Here is a 9,037-nt window from a genome sequence, read left to right as displayed (position 1 = left end):
TAAAGTTGGCATACTTCACACAGATACTTCTCTCAGAGATATATCTTTGGCTATCGCTTTGGAGACTGCATTTTAATTGGTTAATGTATTACATTGTACCTAATGTAATAATAAGATCAGTTTATTTGGGTCAAACTAATTCATTATTGTCCATTCTCACCATCAGAAATCTCAGGAAACTGGACAAATCCCAAGTAGATCTTATTGCAAGTACTGGGTGAAGATAATTTTTATGACTCAAAGGACCTAAAATAGCCAGGGAAAATATGAATGCAGAGATATAAAAGAAGAGTCTACTAAAAGTAAATGGAGAATTTTAGGTAAAAAATGGAGTTTGACCTGACGTAGTATTGACTAAAACACCAAGCGAAGGATAGACTCCAAACACTTAATACAATCACACAAATGTTGCCCAGGAGTCCTCCATCACAGTCAGTTGTTCAAATATATCCAGGTCTCCTAAAACCCTACATAAAATAATACTTTTCTCACACTATGTTATCTTTTTGTGTCTTCATATATATTTGATTACCTAGCATTGTGATATATATATATATAATTTGAGTGCAAGGATTGTAGTGTTATGCATACTGCTGTATGTCCAGTATCTAAAATAGTATCTGGAATGTAGTAAGAGTTCAATAAATAAGCGTTGAATGAGCTAATATATAAATGACAGTTTTCAAAACCTCCTTTCTTTATATTTTTACTCACTTCCATTACTATTAGAGCAAGAGAACCATACAAAGCCCAGTTTGGGAGTTAACAAATGATATGAAGATTAGAAGATATAATTGCAGGCAGAAGGGAACAAGATCACTGTCACTGCAGGTCACTGAGGCTTGAGAGCCATATCTTCAGGCATTAGAGAATTACAACTCTTACAAATAGAGTTCAAATCCTATGGGAGGGAAATGTGCTTATCCCTCTAAGAGAAAGCTAGCATCATCCAAAAATTTTTTTACTAAACTAAATTCATCACAATCTTTGCTACTTTTTGACACAGACACTCTAATATTTACAAAAGCTTTTATTTTGTAATTAGGTACAGTCTAAACCTGGTAAATCTACTGGATCACAACAATAGCCCTTTTCCATCGTATAATTCATGTAATCACTAAACTCATGAGTTCACAAGCATATTCAGACAGGGGAAATTTGTCTATACGTTTGATATATTTTCTTCCCAAAAGCTCAGTATGCTTTTAATAGACATGCTTAAAAAAAAAGCCAAATGCTAAGGTAAGTCTGTCTATGGTAACATTGGCATTCGTGCTTTCATTATTAAACACAAAGAGCAGAACGTGGAAAGACAAGAAACACTCACGTACATTAATTCCTACACTGAATTTATTTGACTTTAGTGAAAATATTCTACATTTTAGAAATTGTTTCCTCATAGATGATCTCAAACTTTAAATATATATATATAGTTGATGTCTGCATTTATGTATGTAAAACCTAAGAAAAAGCTGCCAGGTTTATTTTATTCATTCAGCAGCCAAAGGATTTTATATATATATATATATATATAAAAATATATATATATATATATATATTTAGTTTTTTCTTTATTATTGATTTTAGAGAAAGAGGAAGGGAGAAGGAGAGAGAGATAGAAACATTGATGAGAGAGAACTTGGATTGGTCACCGCCTGCCTGCCACCCAACTGGGGATCAGGCCCACAATGTGGGCATGTGCCCTGATGGAGAATTGAATCAGCAACCTCCTGGTGCAGGGATCGATGCTCAACCAGTAAGCCACACCAGCCGAACAAGGATAATATTTTTATATGCCAACATTTGAAACACAATAGTATATATTTTTACCTTATCTTGTGATTAAAAAATTAATTGACCTATAGATAGTAATTAAATAGTTAATCAAAACACATAATTCTGACAGAACATTTTATAAATTGGGAATTTTTAAATAAGAATCTTATATAATTCCTTTTAGATATGCTATATTGGTTGAGTTATTCAATCAAATCACTATTTAAACAAAATATATCACAGTTAAATTAACAAATGATTTTTAAACACCATCTATCCTTCACCAAATTATTTCTTGCATTACACTAAAGCGAGTTCATCTGTCTTCTTGAAACTGCTAAAGGTATCTTCATGAGCATCTCCTTAAATCTTAAAAAAAGTGATCACTTTCATAATAGATTTTCATGTCAATTTCAAAATATCTTCTGATTGTCAAATGTATTTAAATTAATGTATACCTTAATTTCCTATCCAGGATATAAATACACACTTTCAACGAATGGATTAATGCAGAATTACTGTGAGCAGTTTAGAGAGTTAAATTCCATTACATTCCTTGAGTGTTAATCAATTAGTCATTTTCATTAACTATAGGTCACATAACATTGGAGTGCCCCCAGAGAATCCATTCCCTTCTCTTTTAAAACACCAAAATATGCTTATTAGTTCAATTTGATAAAATGTGACCCATTTATGGCTAATTTTATCTTTTCCTTTTCAGTCTAACTCCATCCTCTGCCCCTGCCCTTTGAGCATGCACAAAAGTCCACCTCCTCACATCCACCCATGACATGAGATTAAATGTGCTTCTAACACTGGCACGAGCTGTATACGAAATATTGTACCTATCAAGCTTTTACATGTTTTCATTTTGAAATTTCCATTTAAATGCAAATTCTGCCATTTAAATAGAGTCCTCCTGTGCTTTATTACACTATAATTACTATTTCCCATCTTTCTGGAACCCACTGCAAGAAAGGCCATAGGTCACTTTTCTAGCCCTCTAAAAGTGCAATTGAAATCAAGAAGTCATCATCACCAGTGTTGGTGAGTGACACCCATTTGTTAAGGGGCACCTGAGGGACTGATTCAAACAGTGTCCTAAAACCCATCTTATTCTGTGATTTACAGGAACAAGAACAAACAAAGCCCACAGGTTCTATTTCTTCAGGTCCATGTGAGTTAAATAGTTTATCCAGAATTTGGCACAAATAAAGAGCAATTGAAATGCTGCCCTTATTTTGAAAGGAACACATGCCAAGTGATTGAGGCTAATTCCAATGTCAAGGGACAAGCAAGAAACACAAATATATTTAGATATTGTCTATTCTTATTAAACAAAGTGCAATCAATCGTAGGTTCAACTGAATATAAATATTAGAACTAACATTTTCTACAGAACATGCACCAAGAGGTCGCTGGTTCGATTCCCGGTCAGGATGCATGCTCAGGTCGTGGGCCCAATCCCCAGTGGGAGGCATGCAAGAGGCAGCCAATAGATGTTTTCTTTCATAGATGTTTCTATCTCTCTCTCCCCCTTTCACTTCCTCTCTGTTTAAAATCAACAAAGGGAAAAAAATTAAAAATAAATAAAAGGTTAAGTTTACTTGAATTTCTGCTTTGAGAGGTTGTGTTTCACAGTGGAAAGAATATGGGTATTTTAATCAGACAAACATGGATTCAAAGATTACAATGATCAAATTGCTGTTTCTGAGCAACATATTTAATATCTCTCTGAAATCGGAAACTGAGAATAAAACATACCTCGGAAGCTAACATATAGCAAGCAGAAATGTCGATATAGATATATAAATGTAGATATAGCTTTAGGTAATAATATTATTGAACACAGGACACAAGACTTCCTCAGATATTCAACATTCTCATGCATTTAGTTATATAGTCAGTATGAATATGAATTACTATTTAAATACAGGGAAAAAAGTTACTTTTCTCATAACTTCTTGATGCATAAGCCTTTCTATTAATAAGTGTTTACAGCCCAGTTCATTGGGTTACCAATCCTAGAATCTCAAGTACTGATGAATCCAAAGACAACCATTTATGTACATGGTAGGTTCAAACTGAGCCCTGTCACCATTGACAGTATCCCAAACAAGAAGTATATTCTTTGTTCTACTGTTTGCTCTTACCTTGAGTTCTTGTGCTCCTGTCATTGAAGAGGTAAATCAGCCTTCATTTCCTGAATTGAATTTTAATACCATCTTATGTGATAAGATGATATTAAATATCATACATATGGTGTAATAAAATTGTTAAGCCAACTTAACGTTACTCATGAGGCTCTTATTTTGATAGTCACCGTACCACACTGAACTTTTTAAAGCACATATGTCAAATTTGCTCTTTCTGTCAACTATATTTATTTATCATTAATTGCCATCTAAAATGATTTCCCATATCAATATTAAAATAGTTGTTTCTAAAATGTTCTAATCATGACTTTTGCCTTTACAACTTTCCATTCAGCTAATTTATTAAAATTTGAAATGCACTTATGAAAATATAAATACATTTTGAAACTTAAGAGAATTCCTTAGCATATAATAAAACTATTTCTAACAGATATACTTTTTAAAAAGTCATTTAAAATTTCAGCTCTCTCTTTAGCATAGGACAAAGGCTCAAATCACCCAGACTCCATATTTTCAACCACCTGGCTATACCGACGTAGCTAATAAGTCTGCAACCACCAGAGCCCTTGGGGAAATTTTTAGCAAATCAAGTCATAATGTTCAATATTCTGATTCAATGCACAGGCTTAGATTAAAGGGGAGCATCATTTCTTGATTTAAATACTATTTGCAATTAGTGAGTCTATGGGGTTTCAATTTTCCTTCCCAAATTGTTTACTAAATTTTCTCCTAAGGTGTGTTCTGGAAGAATTTTTCCTTCCTACATTCAGTTCCTTAAGTTTTTCCTTAAATTCCATTAATTTTTCCTTGAGTTCTAAAAACAAATCATTTTAGAACTTAACAGCACAGCCCAAGCACATATTTTCATACAGAAAGTAGATAAACATTCTTTAAGCCTTATGCTGTGGATTTATCTTTACCCTCATTCTATTTTCTAGACAACAATATTTGAACTCTATAAATTGTTTCAGAATGTCAGCAGAACTCAATTGCTTTTGTCAAGATATTAACAGTATCAGTAATTGAATCTTTTCTCCTTTCATTCATGGTGCTGGCTATATTATGACATCCCTAGTTTCTGTCAGTTCACCAGATTACTGCTTAACTTAAACTAGAAAAAGTGCAGCACTGTAGAGACCCTAATTTCACCCACCTGGATTTTATTCATTTATTTATTCTTTCACTCAACACCAATACATCGTGAGTGCCCACTGTATGCCAGGCACTAATGCAGGCGCTGGGAGAGATATGAGCAAGTCAGATAATTCTCTGCCCTCATTAATTCTTAAATTCAGTGGAGGAAAGAAATACACCACCAAATGTGTATCTGAATAAATACATTTCATGAAGTCAGGTGCAATTATTGCAAGGAAAATAAAAAGGAGTAAAGCAAAACAGTAGCATAAATGGGTGAGGGGACAGCATCATAGAGGGAAAATTGAGAAACAACCTACAGAGATGACTTTTGAGAAGAAGCCGGAGACTTGATGCACACATTTTTGAGGGAACGACCGTTCTAGGCACAGACTATAGCAGGGGAAGACCTGGAAGAGGAACTGTTAGTTACATTCATAGAGAAAACTTGCTGGCTCACTGTGCTGAGTGAGCAGAGGCGACTGGTTGATTCTAAATGAAGTCAGGGGTTGCCAAACGCTGCATCAGGTGGGGCCTTTGAAATTCAAAGCAAAGACTCTGATATTTTGTCTCTGTCAAGGGAAATGTTTTCTTTTCAAAAAGATCACATGGGCTACTCTATGGAGAATTAATTTATCAGTGGAGGAGAAGAAAGAGTTGTGTCAGTTGGAGGCTGCTGCACTGGTTCCTGAAAGGTGGTGGCTACGTGGACAAGAGTGTGGGAAGGCTGGTCTAAGAGCAGCCATTTGCCAACGCCGTTCCAGAGGACGTGTCTCGCATGCCTTGCTCCTTGAACCTTTGTAATGCATGACCTGGACAAAATAACCTTTGAATTGTGATAAACCTACAGTCTTACAAATAACAGTTTGCAAAACCAACAGAAAAGCAGACAACTTGACTGTAAGATGTGATGATTATGGGCATTCTTTCTGAAGATAGAATCAGTTACCAGCCATATGTAGGCAAACAGTAACTCAGTGTGTTAACACCGACAGGAACTCCTTTCTTCTATGCATGTGCTATTCCCTTCCTTTTCCTATAAAAATGCCTTGCCTTCCTTCAGTAACTGGGACATGATCTGGATTTCTGCTTGAATCTGTGCTTCCCAATATGTAGTTCTTTTTGATGCCAAATAAACCCATGTTGTCTCTCATTTTGGCCTTTTATTTTTAGGTTAACAGGTAGTACAGTTGGAATAGTAGGACTAGAGGGCTAAGTAACTATAGTTGAAGATAGAGCTTATAAGACAAGCTAGCTTTTTTGTTTCCCAGGATAAGATCTTGATATTTCATTCCTTCCTTTATCTCTCTCCCCACACGCATTTCATTGGCAAACTATGTTGGTTTAACCTTCACAATATAATCAGAATGCAGCTTTCTCACTTGCTTCACTGCTACCAACATGATCTAAGACTGTTATGTCTCCTGCCTGGATGAACGCCTCCTAACTGGTCCTAGCATTTCTGCACAACAGGATGTTACTGCTCATCTGTAGGAAAGAACACTTTACTTTTTGCTCAAACCTCTGAAGTGGCTTTACATAATTCAGTTCATAGCTACCTCTTTTAGTTCTCTCTACACTCCCCCAGGGTACTTCCCTCCAATAACACTCAGCTCCCTTGCTGTTCCAGGAACACGCAAAATAGTCATCTATCTTCAGACCTTGGCATTTTCTCTACCCTTGGTCTAGAATTCTCTTCTTCTGGCCCTCTATCTTACTATCTTACCTACTTCATGTCTTGATTTTGCATCAACATCTTATTTAGACCTTCCCTGATTTATTATTTAAAATTGCACCCCTGAACCTAAATTTTCTACTAAAATTTCCTATCTTATTTAACTCTATAACATTTTTTATTTAATTTCTTATTATAAGCCGATGCAATATGGTATTAATCTGTGCTGCTCGTAAAATACACATAGCTATCTATCTTCTGGGTTACTCTTTCTGGCTGTTCTATGTTTGGAAGGATTACTCTTTCTGGCCCTTTTAATGTTTGGGTAAAATCATGTTACTAGGTCTGGATAATAACATGTGAGCAATAGTGTTGTATATCATTTGTGCTATGGGGCATTTTCTCAATGATTTGAGGCCCTTTATAATTTTGTTTTCTTCTCTCTCTGTGATTGGTCAAAATAACAGTGCTACATCATCAGTCCTGACTGCAGATTGAAGACATATACAGCTGAGCCCACAGCCAATCCATAATCAAGATTTAATACGTATAAGATAAATATTTATTGTTTAAACTTCTAAGAGTTTGGAGTTATTTAATAGAGCCGCCAACACTACCTAAGTCTATGTTCAGAAATTATAAGAGATTCGAATTTCACCCACCTGTATTTTATTCATTTCACTCAACACGAGTATATCTTGAGTGCCCACTGTATGCCAGGCATTAACGCAGGCACAGAGGATAGAGGTATGAGCAAGTCAGATGACTCCCTGCCCTCATAAATTCTTAAATTTAACGGAGGAAGAATTACAAAATGAAATATGTATCTAAACAAATATATTTCATGAAGTCAGTCATAAGTATTATAAGGATTTGTCAAATATTGCAAGCCAATGATTTTTGTCTGTTTTTTCATTGTTGCATTCTTAGCAGCTATAAGAGTATCTTACCCATAATAATGTCTCCGAAAAAATAAATGTTTGCTGAATGGGTAGATTAGTCATTCAGAGACTACTAATTGCCTGATTTGAGTTATTTCTCTGTTGTAGTCAAGAATGGCCCCTCAGTGAACTCTATCATTAACCATTCCTTTTTTTAGTTTCTACTGGGGGGAAAGAAAAAAGATTTCCACTGGAGTATCCATGTGATTATAATGCTAGGTTACATTTATGACTTGGAATGCTTATTAGGTTTGGGGGATAATAGGAGAGCCCAGGCCTCTCCTAGGACTTGATTTGTATGGTTGTACTACACCCATGGTGAACACTGATGGGAGAGAAGTTTAGAGAAAACAAAATGAATGAGAAATTGGGAATGCTTACCAAGTGACCTACATATATGTTTGGGAACATTGGCAAGGGAGCATACTTTGCTCCTCGCTATAATTCCTTTGCAGGAAAAACAGTCTAATAGAACAGAAAAACACACCCTGTATCCAGCAGGAGAGCGAAATCTGTGCTCTGCCAAAGGTACAAAACATCATCCAGGATGTTACATAGGCTTGACGTGAACGTTACTCTAACTTTTTAAATTGTTAAAATAATGACCTGAAAATTTCATTGTTATCACTAGAATTCAAGCATAGTTTATGACCTGGTGTGGCTGTGTAAATGATCCTCAGTCCCCATCTCTGTAGGAAAGGGACAGTTTGAAGCAGCCAGAGACACGGAGAGATAGTCATAGCTGATATTAAAGACCACTGAAGGAAAATAGAGAATTACTCACTTGCTTATGACACGTTATTCGTGGAAAAAGCAATTTTATTTTTCTCTCTTCTATTCAGAATGCTTCTTAAGTTTCTTTGGTTTCTGACATTTCATCAGATATTAAGCAGCTGCCAAGAGATATTCTTACAAAATGATGACAAAAGACTTCACTAATAATGTCTGTTGTAGGAGAGGACGTTAGATTCCAGAAAACTTCACAAATCTCAGCCTTCCAAGTATGAGTCTCCCCTGCAAGAGCAGATTTACCTCATGCATAGTACTTCACAGCCATGGTGGAGATGACACCTGTGTCCCGAGTGAAAGGATGAATCTGGGTATCCAGAAACTGGGAGTGATTAGGGACCTGGGGATGATTTGAGAACCAAAAGTGAAATGTATCCCCTAGTCTTCCAATAACATGCAGCAGCCTCAAATATTGTATCACCTGTTTTTTATCTTACTTACAAGACCTTTAACATTATTTTAAATTATTTCACATATATGTATGTGTATGTGTGTGTGTGTGTCTGTGTATACATGTCGTTTATATGTGTATGTATATATATTTACCTGACTAATAATTCATAGTC

Source organism: Molossus molossus, unplaced genomic scaffold (genome assembly GCF_014108415.1).
Source record: "Molossus molossus isolate mMolMol1 unplaced genomic scaffold, mMolMol1.p scaffold_m16_p_1, whole genome shotgun sequence".
Taxonomy (NCBI): Eukaryota; Metazoa; Chordata; class Mammalia; order Chiroptera; family Molossidae; genus Molossus; species Molossus molossus.
This window is presented reverse-complemented; position numbering follows the sequence as displayed.